The sequence below is a fragment of the Haliotis cracherodii genome, unplaced genomic scaffold, assembly GCF_022045235.1.
Source record: "Haliotis cracherodii isolate W230 unplaced genomic scaffold, xgHalCrac1.p SCAF_8, whole genome shotgun sequence".
NCBI classification, from domain to species: domain Eukaryota; kingdom Metazoa; phylum Mollusca; class Gastropoda; order Lepetellida; family Haliotidae; genus Haliotis; species Haliotis cracherodii.
The window spans coordinates 1,264,223-1,281,011 of record NW_027266341.1 but is presented as its reverse complement, the minus strand read 5'-3'; the positions used below and the strand labels follow the sequence as shown (position 1 = coordinate 1,281,011).

General features: G+C 46.3%; 1 protein-coding gene across 6 annotated transcripts in view; it reads right to left on the bottom strand.

Moving 5' to 3' along the window:
- LOC139449358 (nucleolar and coiled-body phosphoprotein 1-like) overlaps positions 1–16,789 on the bottom strand; it is a 104,330-nt gene that overhangs the window by 68,123 nt on the left and 19,418 nt on the right. The window contains exon 1 of one of the 6 annotated variants that reach the window (XM_071230695.1): positions 14,233–14,254. The exons of 4 other annotated variants lie outside the window; for them this stretch is intronic. The gene's annotated coding sequence lies outside the window, so the exon portion shown is untranslated. Of the gene's footprint in view, positions 1–54; positions 200–14,232; positions 14,255–16,789 lie in introns of those variants that run through there. One more of the 6 variants, XM_071230692.1, reaches the window with a different exon arrangement.

The window sequence follows — 16,789 nt, the reverse complement described above, 5'->3', positions numbered from 1 at the left end:
ATCCATATCAATCCATTTTACTTCCATTTAACAGTAACCCTGTTATAGGCTTACCTGAGTTAACGAGGTCGACAGGTGAGAAAGCAAGTCGTGACATTCATGTGGCTGATCAAACAGGCCGAACAGCATCAATAATATACCATGTGTCTTACTCCAGCCCAGGGAGAATCTATTCCATTCTGTTGCATGGGCTGAGGAAGAGGCCCAGATTATGCACATAGTATTACTGTATGACTCAGTCTGATCTCACACTTGTGGCCGAGTCCACATAAGTGAGGGAGCGAGTCCCGAGGAATGTCAGGACAGTCAGCTGCTTCCTACCGACGCAGTAATTGATACAGAAAATAGCAACAGAATTATGGGCTTAGGACGCACGATCCGGGCTCCTTTTTCCTCCGTCTGGAATGACAACTGAGAAAAAGTTGAACCATTTCGGGTCCTACATCGAGACAGCAATGCTGGAAGCTGATTACCTCAGTTGCGGCATCTAAATACCGTACCAAATCATCCGTCCTTAATCAATAATCCAGCAAATGTCACTCCTTGATATAGCCAACAGATAGGATCGCATAATTCATTGACCCGGTAATGGGGGATTAAGTTTAAATGGCATAACATGCAACATATCATTAATCACATAAAACAAACATCGCAGCAAGTGTAGGGCAACCATAGTTACCACAAAAGTTCTCACTGAGTTTTTGCTATTAGATTCAAGGGGTATAAGATGCAAGTGTACACTTGTATTGTGGTGGTCTATCTTTCCTTGACCTCGTGTAGGATTGTATTGAACAACAGCCCCAATCTCCTATCTCCTGTGTCAGACTTTGTCAAACAACAGCCCCATCTCCTATCTCCCGTGTCAGGCTGGGCCAAACAGCCCCATCTCCTATCTCCTGTGTCAGGCTAGGCCAAACAGCCCCATCTCCTATCCCCTGTGTCAGGCTGGGTCAGACAGCCCCATCTCTTATCCCCTGTGTCAGGCTGGGCCAAACAGCCCCATCTCCTATCCCCTGTGTCAGGCTGGGCCAAACAGCTCCATCTCCTGTCTCCCGTGTCAGGCTGGGCCAAACAGCCCCATCTCCTATCCCCTGTGTCAGACTGGGCCAAACAGCCCCATCTCCTATACCCCGTGTCAGACTGGGCCAAACAGCCCCATCTCCTGTCTCCCGTGTCAGGCTGGGCCAAACAGCCCCATCTCCTATCCCCTGTGTCAGGCTGGGCCAAACAGCCCCATCTCCTATATCCCGTGTCAGGCTAGGCCAAACAGCCCCATCTTCTATCTCCTGTGTCAGGCTGGGCCAAACAGCCCCATCTCTTATCTCCTGTGTCAGGCTGGGCCAAACAGCCCCATCTCTTATCTCCTGTGTCAGGCTGGGCCAAACAGCCCCATCTCCTATCCCCTGTGTCAGGCTGGGCCAAACAGCCCCATCTCCTATCCCCTGTGTCAGGCTGGGCCAAACAGCCCCGTCTCCTATTCCCTGTGTCAGGCTGGGCCAAACAGCCCCATCTCCTATACCCTGTGTACAGACTTGCATGTAGCAAGGATAAAATCCGACAATAATCATAAACTGTCATTCCATGAATCCAACTGACATCAGCATGATCAGAACAGCTCGGCCTGTTTCTACTTTAAGCCCTTAAAGGGAATTGATTGAGATTAGACTACCGCCACATTTCACCGTACACGGATCTTTACCCAATCAATCTTCCTCAGTTCAAATTGTGTACATAAATAGCATGTACATGTTTAATATCCCATTAAATACTCGTACTGAAATTCCAATCCAACTGTACTATATGGGGCAAGTGCAACAAGCATGTATTGTTGCATGTCCAGTGGCGCTGGTAATCACGGGCCTCTCGTTAATCAGGGACATGTCCCAGGAACTCTGCAGGATCAGCTGCTTACCCTCATATTGATTCCATGGGAGAGATGGCTGGTCTTACTGAAGATGGACATCCTCCAGTGAGTGAGTGAGTGAGAGGGTGGGTGAGTGGGTGGTTGGGTGAGTGAGTGAAAGGGTGGGTGAGTGAGTGAGTGAGTGAGTGAAATGGTGAGTGAGTGAGAGGTTGGGTGAATGAGTGAGTGAGTGAGTGAAAGGGTGGGTGAGTGAGTGAGTGAATAATGGCTAGTCACCAGCCACACAGATATCACAGGCCGAGTCACTAGCCCCAGGCTTGTCACAACTCCAACAAATTATACCAATAGAACGCTACAATGCGTTGTGGGATTGTTAATGTCCTTGATAAAGAGATTGTGTGAATATAATCAGGCTAAGAAATCTTATTTTTACAGCGGGTATGGTACAGTAAACAATTGTGATGGCTGTCAGTTAATGTGGAGATAAGCACTTACAGCACACTCATTGGTGTAAAATCATCCAATAGACAGACTGGAACCAAGGGACTAAAAACATATTGAATACACAAAGAAAACTACCAATACCCAATGTGAGTGATCATTTGTGAGTAAATACTCAATGGCACACAGAATTATTGTTTTTTTGTGAGTAAATTCAATGTAATCATTATCCAATATTTCTACATTGTTGACTGCATGAGTCATTACAAGACAGAGTCCTTACAGAAATAGATGTAGACCTATATTCCCCACTACACTGTTAACATGTGTTCATCTTCTGTCACAGAGTACAGATATAGACCTATATTCCCCACTACACTGTTAACATGTGTTCATCTTCTGTCACAGAGTACAGATATAAACCTATATTCCCCACTACACTGTTAACATGTGTTCATCTTCTGTCACAGAGTACAGATATAAACCTATATTCCCCACTACACTGTTAACATGTGTTCATCTTCTGTCACAGAGTACAGATATAGACCTATATTCCCCACTACACTGTTAACGTGTTCATTTTCTGTCACACAGAGTACAGATATAGACCTATATTCCCCACTACACTGTTAACGTGTTCATTTTCTGTCACACAGAGTACAGATATAGACCTATATTCCCCACTACACTGTTAACATGTGTTCATTTTCTGTCACACAGAGTACAGATATAGACCTATATTCCCCACTACACTGTTAACGTGTTCATTTTCTATTACACAGAGTACAGATATAGACCTATATTCCCCACTACACTGTTAACATGTGTTCATCTTCTGTCACAGAGTACAGATATAAACCTATATTCCCCACTACACTGTTAACATGTGTTCATCTTCTGTCACAGAGTACAGATATAGACCTATATTCCCCACTACACTGTTAACGTGTTCATTTTCTGTCACACAGAGTACAGATATAGACCTATATTCCCCACTACACTGTTAACGTGTTCATTTTCTGTCACACAGAGTACAGATATAGACCTATATTCCCCACTACACTGTTAACATGTGTTCATTTTCTGTCACACAGAGTACAGATATAGACCTATATTCCCCACTACACTGTTAACGTGTTCATTTTCTATTACACAGAGTACAGATATAGACCTATATTCCCCACTACACTGTTAACATGTGTTCATCTTCTGTCACAGAGTACAGATATAAACCTATATTCCCCACTACACTGTTAACATGTGTTCATCTTCTGTCACAGAGTACAGATATAGACCTATATTCCCCACTACACTGTTAACGTGTTCATTTTCTGTCACACAGAGTACAGATATAGACCTATATTCCCCACTACACTGTTAACGTGTTCATTTTCTGTCACACAGAGTACAGATATAGACCTATATTCCCCACTACACTGTTAACATGTGTTCATTTTCTGTCACACAGAGTACAGATATAGACCTATATTCCCCACTACACTGTTAACGTGTTCATTTTCTATTACACAGAGTACAGATATAGACCTATATTCCCCACTACACTGTTAACATGTGTTCATCTTCTGTCACAGAGTACAGATATAAACCTATATTCCCCACTACACTGTTAACATGTGTTCATCTTCTGTCACAGAGTACAGATATAGACCTATATTCCCCACTACACTGTTAACGTGTTCATTTTCTGTCACACAGAGTACAGATATAGACCTATATTCCCCACTACACTGTTAACGTGTTCATTTTCTGTCACACAGAGTACAGATATAGACCTATATTCCCCACTACACTGTTAACATGTGTTCATTTTCTGTCACACAGAGTACAGATATAGACCTATATTCCCCACTACACTGTTAACGTGTTCATTTTCTATTACACAGAGTACAGATATAGACCTATATTCCCCACTACACTGTTAACATGTGTTCATTTTCTGTCACACAGAGTACAGATATAGACCTATATTCCCCACTACACTGTTAACGTGTTCATTTTCTATTACACAGAGTACAGATATAGACCTATATTCCCCACTACACTGTTAACATGTGTTCATTTTCTGTCACACAGAGTACAGATATAAACCTACATTCCCCACTACACTGTTAACATGTGTTCATCTTCTGTCACACAGAGTACAGATATAGACCTATATTCTCCACTACACTGTTAACATGTGTTCATCTTCTATTACACAGAGTACAGATATAGACCTATATTCCCCACTACACTGTTAACATGTGTTCATCTTCTATTACACAGAGTACAGATATAGACCTATATTCCCCACTACACTGTTAACGTGTTCATTTTCTGTCACACAGAGTACAGATATAGACCTACATTCCCCACTACACTGTTAACATGTGTTCATCTTCTATTACACAGAGTACAGATATAGACCTATATTCCCCACTACACTGTTAACATGTGTTCATTTTCTGTCACACAGAGTACAGATATAGACCTACATTCCCCACTACACTGTTAACATGTGTTCATCTTCTATTACACAGAGTACAGATATAGACCTATATTCCCCACTACACTGTTAACATGTGTTCATATTCTATTACACAGAGTACAGATATAGACCTATATTCCCCACTACACTGTTAACATGTGTTCATCTTCTGTCACACAGATTACAGATATAGACCTATATTCCCCACTACACTGTTAACATGTGTTCATCTTCTATTACACAGAGTACAGATATAGACCTATATTCCCCACTACACTGTTAACATGTGTTCATCTTCTGTCACAAAGAGTACAGATATAGACCTATATTCCCCACTACACTGTTAACATGTGTTCTTCTTCTGTCACACAGATTACAGATATAGACCTATATTCCCCACTACACTGTTAACATGTGTTCTTCTTCTGTCACACAGATTACAGATATAGACCTATATTCCTCACTACACTGTTAACATGTGTTCTTCTTCTGTCACACAGATTACAGATATAGACCTATATTCCCCACTACACTGTTAACATGTGTTCTTCTGTCACACAGATTACAGATATAGATCTATATTCCTCACTACACTGTTAACATGTGTTCTTCTTCTGTCACACAGATTACAGATAAAGACCTATATTCCTCACTACACTGTTAACATGTTCATTTTCCAATGTCCATCAATAATGACAGATATCTGCTCCTCTTAAACCCATTTAGATAAAATGACTCTACTGCCCCAGAATTAATTAACGTCAACGATTGAAGAGCAATGACAAGCAACCTGTCCATCATCTAATACAAAATTGTTATTTTCACATTATTATTCAATGAAGACAAAACAAATTCATCCATACTTTTAGCATTAGCTTCAGCAAAATGGTTGTAACTCACTACACACTTGAATGATTAAGGCAGCCAACAATTTATCAACATAGTTTAGGTTTAAGAAATTGCTTAAAAATCAAAACAAATGACATCATTTGTCATAACTGAAGATCAATGACTTCCTCATGGTGAGTTACAGTCCCCAAGAGACACTTCAATGAATACAGTCACTGCCACATTGACAGTCATAACCCAACTCCCAAGTATTTATTTGCAACATTTTCTTATTTAACACATAATTCCTAAACAAGTCTCTTTCTATTTCCATCAAGATACTATTGTACAATCCCAAATATGACATTTATCAGACTGACATATCCCTAAGTGTATTGCTTCCATATTCAGTCCTCAGAGGCAACTTGTCTGATCAATACAAAATGTAAATTTGCTAAAGGAGTCAGCTCCGGGAGGAGTATTTGTGTGGACATTACCAAAACACATTCATGTATTACCACTTATCAGTTAGAACGTAGAAGAATAAACAGCCATATTTCCTGTTGCAGAGAGCCCTTAGTCCATATCTGCCCATTCACAATGAAATCAACCCCAAGGGAAGATATCACCATCCAAACAGAGCTCCAGGTGTAAAAGTGGATAACTGACTTACAGATGATGCAACTATAATTATATGCATCTGAACATCCAAGTGAGCAAGGTGTGGCGTGGCGTCGCGTGGCGTGGCGTGGCGCGGCGCGGCGGGGCGGTGCGGTGCGGTGCGTGGCGTGGCGTGGCGTGGCGTGGGGCGGTGGGGTGGCCTAGGGTAGCGTAGGGTAGGCTTTAGTGTAGGTGAGGTGTCAGATGTAGGTGTTCGTGTAGGCAGCATGAGGTGTAAGCATGTTGATGACATCAATACTTTCTTTCAATTAGACAATGGAGACTTACATGTTGTCTACAAAACAAGATAATTACTTTTCTTTAAGGACATCCTAACTTTTCTAAAAGAAAATTAGTACATATATTTTATCATCTCTAAATGTAATCTTAGTCACTTTAATATATGATAATTACTTTTCTGTAAGGACATCATAAGTTTGCTTTCAAGAAATCATTACGTTTCCAAATTTATCACCGCTGGACACTTTGATGCACATGCACTCCAAGTAAATGTTCATGTCATGCGAGTGATCACATGAATCACATGTACGGATAACTTGAATAGTGAAAATATATAATGCCTCCTACTTCACATTTCTAAAATTTAAAACAACAGAAAATTTTGATAATATCATAAGCCTGTCAGCAACTGTGATGACAATGATGGCCACATACTGGTCACCACTTGTGACTGGGCAATTTGTGGAGCGGGATGTAGAGGAGCAGGGTGGGTGGGTGGATCATGTGTGGAGCGGGACATAGAGGAGCAGGGTGGGTGGGGGGATCATGTGTGGAGCAGGACGTAGTGGAGCAGGGTGAGTGGGGGGATCATGTGTGGAGCCGGACGTAGAGGAGCAGGGTGAGTGGGGGGATCATGTGTGGAGCCGGACGTAGAGGAGCAGGGTGGGTGGGTGGATCATGTGTGGAGCGGGACGTAGAGGAGCAGGGTGAGTGGGGGGATCATGTGTGGAGCAGGACGTAGAGGAGCAGAGTGAGTGAGTGGGGGATCATGTGTGGAGCAGGACGTAGAGGAGCAGGGTGAGTGAGTGGGGGATCATGTGTGGAGCAGGACGTAGAGGAGCAGGGTGAGTGAGTGGGGGATCATGTGTGGAGCGGGACGTAGAGGAGCAGGGTGGGTGGGGGGATCATGTGTGGAGCCGGACGTAGAGGAGCAGGGTGAGTGAGTGGGGGGATCACGTATGGAGCAGGACGTAGAAGAGCAGGGTGAGTGAGTGGGGGATCATGTGTGGAGCGGGACGTAGAGGAGCAGGGTGAGTGAGTGGGGGGATCACGTGTGGAGCGGGACGTAGAAGAGCAGGGTGAGTGAGTGGGGGGATCACGTGTGGAGCGGGACGTAGAAGAGCAGGGTGAGTGAGTGGGGGATCATGAGTGGAGCGGGACGTAGAGGAGCAGGGTGAGTGAGTGGGGGATCATGAGTGGAGCGGGACGTAGAGGAGCAGGGTGAGTGAGTGGGGGGATCACGTGTGGAGCGGGACGTAGAAGAGCAGGGTGAGTGAGTGGGGGATCATGTGTGGAGCGGGACGTAGAGGAGCAGGGTGAGTGGGGGGATCATGTGTGGAGCAGGACGTAGAGGAGCAGGGTGAGTGAGTGGGGGATCATGTTTGGAGCAGGACGTAGTGGAGCAGGGTGAGTGAGTGAGTGGGGGATCATGTGTGGAGCAGGACGTAGTGGAGCAGGGTGAGTGAGTGGGGGGATCATGTGTGGAGCAGGACGTAGAGGAGCAGGGTGAGTGAGTGGGGGATCATGTTTGGAGCAGGACGTAGTGGAGCAGGGTGAGTGAGTGAGTGGGGGATCATGTGTGGAGCAGGATGTAGTGGAGCAGGGTGAGTGAGTGGGGGGATCATGTGTGGAGCAGGACGTAGAGGAGCAGGGTGAGTGAGTGGGGGATCATGTGTGGAGCGGGACGTAGAGGAGCAGGGTGAGTGAGTGGGGGATCATGTGTGGAGCAGGACGTAGTGGAGCAGGGTGAGTGAGTGAGTGGGGGATCATGTGTGGAGCGGGACGTAGTGGAGCAGGGTGAGTGAGTGAGTGGGGGATCATGTGTGGAGCGGGACGTAGTGGAGCAGGGTGAGTGAGTGGGGGATCATGTGTGGAGCAGGACGTAGTGGAGCAGGGTGAGTGAGTGAGTGGGGGATCATGTGTGGAGCGGGACGTAGTGGAGCAGGGTGAGTGAGTGAGTGGGGGATCATGTGTGGAGCAGGACGTAGAGGAGCATGGTGAGTGAGTGGGGGATCATGTGTGGAGCGGGACGTAGAGGAGCAGGGTGAGTGAGTGGGGGATCATGTGTGGAGCAGGACGTAGAGGAGCATGGTGAGTGAGTGAGTGGGGGATCATGTGTGGAGCAGGACGTAGTGGAGCAGGGTGAGTGAGTGGGGGATCATGTGTGGAGCAGGACGTAGTGGAGCAGGGTGAGTGAGTGAGTGGGGGATCATGTGTGGAGCGGGACGTAGTGGAGCAGGGTGAGTGAGTGAGTGGGGGATCATGTGTGGAGCAGGACGTAGAGGAGCAGGGTGAGTGAGTGGGGGGATCATGTGTGGAGCGGGACGTAGAGGAGCAGGGTGAGTGAGTGGGGGATCATGTGTGGAGCGGGACGTAGAGGAGCAGGGTGAGTGAGTGAGTGGGGGATCATGTGTGGAGCGGGACGTAGAGGAGCAGGGTGAGTGAGTGAGTGGGGGATCATGTGTGGAGCGGGACGTAGAGGAGCAGGGTGAGTGAGTGAGTGGGGGATCATGTGTGGAGCGGGACGTAGAGGAGCAGGGTGAGTGAGTGGGAGGGATCATGTGTGGAGCAGGACGTAGAGGAGCAGGGTGAGTGAGTGAGTGGGGGATCATGTGTGGAGCGGGACGTAGAGGAGCAGGGTGAGTGAGTGGGGGATCATGTGTGGAGCGGGACGTAGAGGAGCAGGGTGAGTGAGTGGGGGGATCATGTGTGGAGCAGGACGTAGAGGAGCAGGGTGAGTGAGTGGGGGATCATGTGTGGAGCGGGACGTAGAGGAGCAGGGTGAGTGAGTGGGGGGATCATGTGTGGAGCAGGACGTAGAGGAGCAGGGTGGGTGAGTGGGGGGATCATGTGTGGAGCGGGATGTAGAGGAGCAGGGTGAGTGAGTGAGTGGGGGATCATGTGTGGAGCGGGACGTAGAGGAGCAGGGTGAGTGAGTGGGGGGATCATGTGTGGAGCGGGACGTAGTGGAGCAGGGTGAGTGAGTGAGTGGGGGATCATGTGTGGAGCGGGACGTAGAGGAGCAGGGTGAGTGAGTGAGTGGGGGATCATGTGTGGAGCGGGACGTAGTGGAGCAGGGTGAGTGAGTGAGTGGGGGATCATGTGTGGAGCGGGACGTAGAGGAGCAGGGTGAGTGGGGGGATCATGTGTGGAGCGGGACGTAGTGGAGCAGGGTGAGTGGGGGGATCATGTGTGGAGCAGGACGTAGGGGAGCAGGGTGAGTGAGTGGGGGGATCATGTGTGGAGCGGGACGTAGAGGAGCAGGGTGAGTGGGAGGATCATGTGTGGAGCGGGACGTAGAGGAGCAGGGTGGGTGGGTGGGGGATCATGTGTGGAGCGGGACGTAGAGGAGCAGGGTGAGTGAGTGGGGGGATCATGTGTGGAGCGGGACGTAGAGGAGCAGGGTGAGTGGGGGGATCATGTGTGGAGCGGGACGTAGGGGAGCAGGGTGAGTGAGTGGGGGGATCATGTGTGGAGCGGGACGTAGAGGAGCAGGGTGAGTGAGTGGGGGGATCATGTGTGGAGCGGGACGTAGGGGAGCAGGGTGAGTGAGTGGGGGGATCATGTGTGGAGCGGGACGTAGAGGAGCAGGGTGAGTTGGGGGATCATGTGTGGAGCGGGATGTAGAGGAGCAGGGTGAGTGAGTGGTGGATCATGTGTGGAGCGGGACGTAGAGGAGCAGGGTGAGTGAGTGGGGGGATCATGTGTGGAGCAGGACGTAGAGGAGCAGGGTGAGCGAGTGGGGGAACCCAGGCCTTTGGCATGACCATGATTTAACCACTAGGCTACCCCAAAGCCCCTTGGCAATGACGGAGGATATCTCAACATCTGCTGTCATGACCTGATGAGGGCTAGTCAGTGACGGAGCTGGTGGTTCATCGGTCTGCTGCGTGTGCCACCGGTCAATGACAGGCTTCACAGGTAGGTGACCCCATCAGCTGCCATTGTCTCTAAACGGTTACAACTAGTGCCAGACTGACCAATCACAGAGCAGCTGTAATCCAGATGATGCCAGGAGATTCACCTTTGATAATCTTGAGCACTTGAGAGCTTGGATACAGCTTTTTGTAAACAGAGGTCCACTCTGTGATATGGCAATTATTTTGGGATAGTTTCATTTTGTTCACAAATCAGCAAATGGGTTGGTCATCACATATAAAAAAGGGTCAGTGTACTTCGTTAAGGGATGTCGACCCTTCGAATTATAAATGCCATATTTCGTAACTAAGATGGCATAAGCAAAAAGCATGACATGTCACGATCCATCTCATGGGTCAGTGAATGAGGTTTAATGTCATGCCAGCAATTATACAGTTATGGCTGTTATCTCTACAAAATGAAGATGAGTGATTATTTCTCATAGCTACATCAGCGAACTTGCAACTTAACAGGATGCTAACAAAGAATGAGGGGGCTGGGATCTTGGAGGAAGTGGGCACGAATGGGAAGGTAAATAGGGGAGAGGGAAGCATTGGTGATTGTAGGAGTACAGTGTGACACTTTGGCGTGATGGTTGGTAGAGCATGGTGGGTAGGGGATTGGGAGGACAGGGATGGGACAGGAGGGGATGGGGAGGGAGAGAGCAGAGGGGGAGTGCAGAGGGGGAGTGCAGAGGGGGAGTGCAGAGAGGGAGTGCAGAGGGGGAGTGCAGAGGGGTCAGGAATGAAGACAGAGGAAGAAGTGGGAGAGGGAATGGATGGAGGTAGGAACAGATGACAGAGAACATGAATCAGAGAACTGTCAATCCCAGACACTGTCTACAGTGTTCTACAACACAAGTGTGATGACTGACAATCCCCGACTCTGTCTACAGTGTTCTACAACACAAGTGTGATGACTGACAATCCCAGACCCTGTCTACAGTGTTCTACAACACAAGTGTGATGACTGACAATCCCAGACCCTGTCTACACTGTTCTACAACACAAGTGTGATGACTGACAATCCCAGACACTGTCTACAGTGTTCTACAACACAAGTGTGATGACTGACAATTCCAGACACTGTCTACAATGATCTACAACACAAGTGTGATGACGGAGGTGTCTGACTGATGACATCCGACGCTTGTCATGGCAGACCACCAGACAGACAGGTCTTCCTGTCATCAATCGTCTCGCCCTGCTACAGAAGCCACCATACACAACACTATAAAGACTCACTGTGTGAGACTTCTCCGTGAAACCCTTTGAACTGAAGCCAAATGGAAATTACTTGTGAGTCAGTGAATCTCAGTAGTCACAGTGGCCACTTCCATCTGGAGGGCAGACTGGACGTTTGTCGAAACTCATCACAACACATTGGCTGCAAGTATATTACATACAGAGGGGGATGGAAGCAATCTATTCTTTTATTGCAAAAATGGAGGCCAAATTATTTCTCTTCAGTATTTTCTGGATTCTTTTATTTTTTCAAGTTTCATGAATTAACTATAAACATGGACAAGTACTCTTCAGGGATTTTACCTGACGTGAAATCCTGCGTCCTATACAGATACAAATTGAAAATGGAAAAAAATATGCAGAGTACATCCACTTGGACGCAGGAAATTCATATGCATGTTTAGGAATGAATTCTGTTTTTTTTATAATTTACCACCACTTCTGTATGTAATCATTTAAAAACTTCAAAAGGCAGTCACATGCTTCTCGATCTTCTAGTGCTTGCACTTGTTGGTTTAGTTGAGGAATTCCATATCTATATTGAACGCCTCTGTGCATGCACAATGTCATGTCACTTATGCTGAAGTACTGCCTCCATATTGATAGCAGTGAAGTGTGTTTCAAACAACAAGATCAGAGAATGTTTTTTGGTAGGGAAAGTTATGTCTTCAAGTGCAAACAAACCTGAGTACAACGTCTATGATACCACATGTTAAATAAGATAAAAACATTAAGGAATTAAGCTGTTATAACCGTGTTTATCAATATTTCACATTTTCTATGGGACCCCCATGTTTTAACCATGGACTCCACCTAAAAGGTTGTGAGTCCCCTGGTCCCCCAAAGTAGATAACCCAGGTGTGTTTTGTTTGTTTGTTTGTTGTTTAACACCCAACTAAGCAATATTCCAGCTATATGACGGTGGTCTGTAAATCAAGTCTGGACTAGACAATCCAGTGATTGACACCATGAGCATCCATCCACGCAATTGGGATACGATGACATGCATCAACCAAGTCAGCAAGCCTGACCATCCGATCCTGTTAGTCGCCTCTTACAACAAGCAAAGACGACTTTTACAGCACGTATGGGTTGCTGAAGAACTATTCTACCTGAGATCTTCACGGTTCAGATAACCCAAGTAAATCTCTGCCACGCTCTAAACCAGAATTCAATGGTCAACTGCCTAGAACCAGTGTGTTGTGACGTGACATGTTTACCGGTTGACCAGCCAATGGGTCACAGCCCCAGTCAAGTGTCTTCACTGGGAATACAGGGGAAGAAACAAGGCCGGACGGTCATCCGACACACCTCGGCCAACACTCGGAGCGTGACACTGCCTCCCTTCCCTCCCCGAATACTTTACTGATCTTCCATAAAGTAGGGTGACAACATCCCATGGACTCACACAGACTATCCCATTCTGGGCAGGGGGGGGTGCATGCTCCACTACACATGTGACAAGTGCTCCATTTGTTGTCCTACAGTACGCATCACAAGCAGTGCCCACCCTCAACACTGGATGTCCTGGTCCATCCCCAGTGTGTGACTGAATCCAAGCATATATGTGACGGAGTCTCTATCAACACAAATGTTCGGATGAATATCAAGATAAACTGTAAAACCGTAACTTTGTAAAAGTCATGCCATCCATAAATGGAGACTGGTAAAAACTAACCAGACGACTTGCTGACAACCTGCAGAACCTTGAACCTTTATCTAGATGTGAGGTGAAATGGGGTTTCATGTCGCATCCAAGATTATTGCACATATAAAGCGACGTGTGTGCGTGTGTGCGTGCGTACTTGCGTGCGTGCTTGCGTGCGGACTGATGCTCATATATTGCTAGCTCACTGAGATACCATGCCGCAGCTTAAGATGAATACCCAAATCATACACAGTATACTGACTCAGAGCTGACCAGTCCTTGTTTTAGTCCCTTCATGCAGAGCACCAGACAGGTTAGCAACAAGTACCATCTTTTAACGTCTTTTGGAATGACGTGGCCAGGGATCTAACCCTGAACCTTCCGCTCTCCGGAGGGATGCTCTACAACTAGACCTTGGAGGCGGTCCCCTTATCTAGAACAACGATTAATGGCATCTGTGAATGAGTGAGTGAAGTTATTGAGTGAGTGAGTGTCATATGAACAGTGTCCACCTATAACATCCCACTATAAAACAATGCCTGTGTACAACAATGTCTATGTATGTCCACTTGACTGTAAGCAGGTGGGTCATGTGGTACTTTGTGTGTAGCTCTGACAACAGGACAATAGATCACCGGGGAATAACACAGGACGCTATGTCCCATATCTCCCTGCAGTACTCACTGTCTCCTCTCACAGACTTGATGACAGGACTTGGCAGTTTATGACACATCTTATACAAACACGTCACCAAGATATGTTCACTATTTGGCAAGCAATAACCGCCAAAATATTTGTTCCATGAGTAATACCGAACTGCTACACAGGGGCAAAACTCTAAAACAATAATCAATGCATAGAATCAATAACTCTAAATCAGAACAAGGTATCAATAACTTACAGCATGACAGGACAACATCGAGATAACAAACTTTGAAAGTGTCCCCAGTAATAATCAATTGATCCCAGTTCCATACAGTGTGTGCACTTGCTGTAGTGCCTCTGTGGAGATCTGTGTACAGAGAGCCTCTTCATGAGGCACTCAAACACTGCCATTGTGCAGCCAGCTCTCACCCTCCCCCTGCTCAGTGTTATGTTGACCTGTGTTTACCGGTGTTGACTTCTGAGTGTCGTGTACAGGTGTGGTGTACAGTGCCGTTCTTGTGGCCACTTACAACAGTAATCCCATTGCAACAAGTGGCAACACTGTTACTGACTGTCCTCACTTCAAAAACAGCCCCACAAACAGCTATTACTGAGGTCCGGCCGCCTATAGTATATATCCATATTCTACCCTCCAGTGAGGTCCAGCCACCTATAGTATATATCCATACTCTACCCTCCTGTGAGGTCCGGCCACCTATAGTTTATATCCATACTATACCCTCCAGCGAGGTCCGTCCGCCTATAGTATATATCCATACTCTACACTCTATTGAGGTCCGGCCACCTATAATATGATTGGCTGCCTATAGTATATATCCATACTCTACCCTCCAGTGAGGTCCGGCAGCCTATAGTATATATCCATACAATACCCTCCAGTGAGGTCCGGCCGCCTATAGTATATATCCATACTCTACCCTCCAGTGAGGTCCGGCTGCCTATAGTATATATCCATACTCTACCCTCCAGTGAGGTCCGGCCGCCTATAGTATATATCCATACTCTACCCTCCAGTGAGGTCCGGCCACCTATAGTTTATATCCATACTCTACCCTCCAGTGAGGTCCGGCCGCCTATAGTATAATTGGCAGCCTATAGTATATATCCATATTCTACCCTCCAGTGAGGTCCGGCAGCCTATAGTATATATTCATACTCTACCCTCCAGTGAGGTCCGGCAGCCTATAGTATATATCCATATTCTACCCTCCAGTGAGGTCCGGCAGCCTATAGTATATATCCATACTCTACCCTCCAGTGAGGTCCGGCAGCCTATAGTATATATCCATACTCTACCCTCCAGTGAGGTCCGGCCACCTATAGTATATATCCATACTCTACCCTCCAGTGAGGTCCGACCACCTATAGTATATATCCATACTCTACCCTCCAGTGAGGTCCGTCCGCCTATAGTATATATCCATATTCTACCTTCCATTGAGGTCCGGCCACCTATAGTATATATCCATACTCTACCCTCCAGTGAGGTCCGGCCACCTATAGTATATATCCATACTCTACCCTCCAGTGAGGTCCGACCACCTATAGTATATATCCATACTCTACCCACCAGTGAGGTCTGTCCGCCTGTAGTATATATCCATATTCTACCTTCCATTGAGGTCCGGCCACCTATAGTATATATCCATACTCTACCCTCCAGTGAGGTCCGGCCACCTATAGTATATATCCATACTCTACCCTCCAGTGAGGTCCGGCTGCCTATAGTATATATCCATATTCTACCCTCCAGTGAGGTCCGTCCGCCTATAGTATATATCCATACTCTACCCTCCAGTGAGGTCCGGCAGCCTATAGTATATATCCATACTCTACCCTCCAGTGAGGTCCGGCCACCTATAGTATATATCCATACTCTACCCTCCAGTGAGGTCCGACCACCTATAGTATATATCCATACTCTACCCTCCAGTGAGGTCCGTCCGTCTATAGTATATATCCATATTCTACCTTCCATTGAGGTCCGGCCACCTATAGTATATATCCATACTCTACCCTCCAGTGAGGTCCGGCCACCTATAGTATATATCCATACTCTACCCTCCAGTGAGGTCCGTCCGCCTATACGATATATCCAAATTCTACCCTGTGAATACATGCATCAAGATTACAAGATTAATACAAGATTAAATGATTACATTTTTTATTCGATTAGCACCCTTCCAAACAATCATCTGATTTTATGTCATCAGTTATATGCTGTTCCGGAACCAGTACAACTCAGCTTCTTATTACACATGTAGGCTAAAACACATAAAGTAACAAAGATTTAAATAACTAAAACATTTTTTTGACTGACATTCCGTCAGATGGAGATGTATTAACATCTGCTAATACATGTAGCCATGCAGCTATCTACAGGAAAGAAATCATGTTGTTGTTTCAGACTAAATCTGAAGTGTCTTCTGTATCCTGATCTGGAGAACACTATCTGTAAGCGCATAATCTGCATGCTTTCACAAGAAAATCAACTTAGGTGTGTAAATAAAGTATGTAAATTGTGTATGTATTTCAACACATGTATGTACATATACACATTTATCATATAATGGGTAGGTTTCTCGGGAGGATAAAGCCAACGGATAAAAACGATATCCGTTGGGATCATATGCGGATAGAGATGCAAATATCAAAGGTCAAGTAGGGACTACTTTCAGAATTCATAAACAAACATGGTGTCGCCCTCGTCATTCGGCGATCAAGCCAGAATTAACCATCGTGAATCTGGATAAACTACAGGGATAATTGCTACAATTATAAAAAAAACAGTC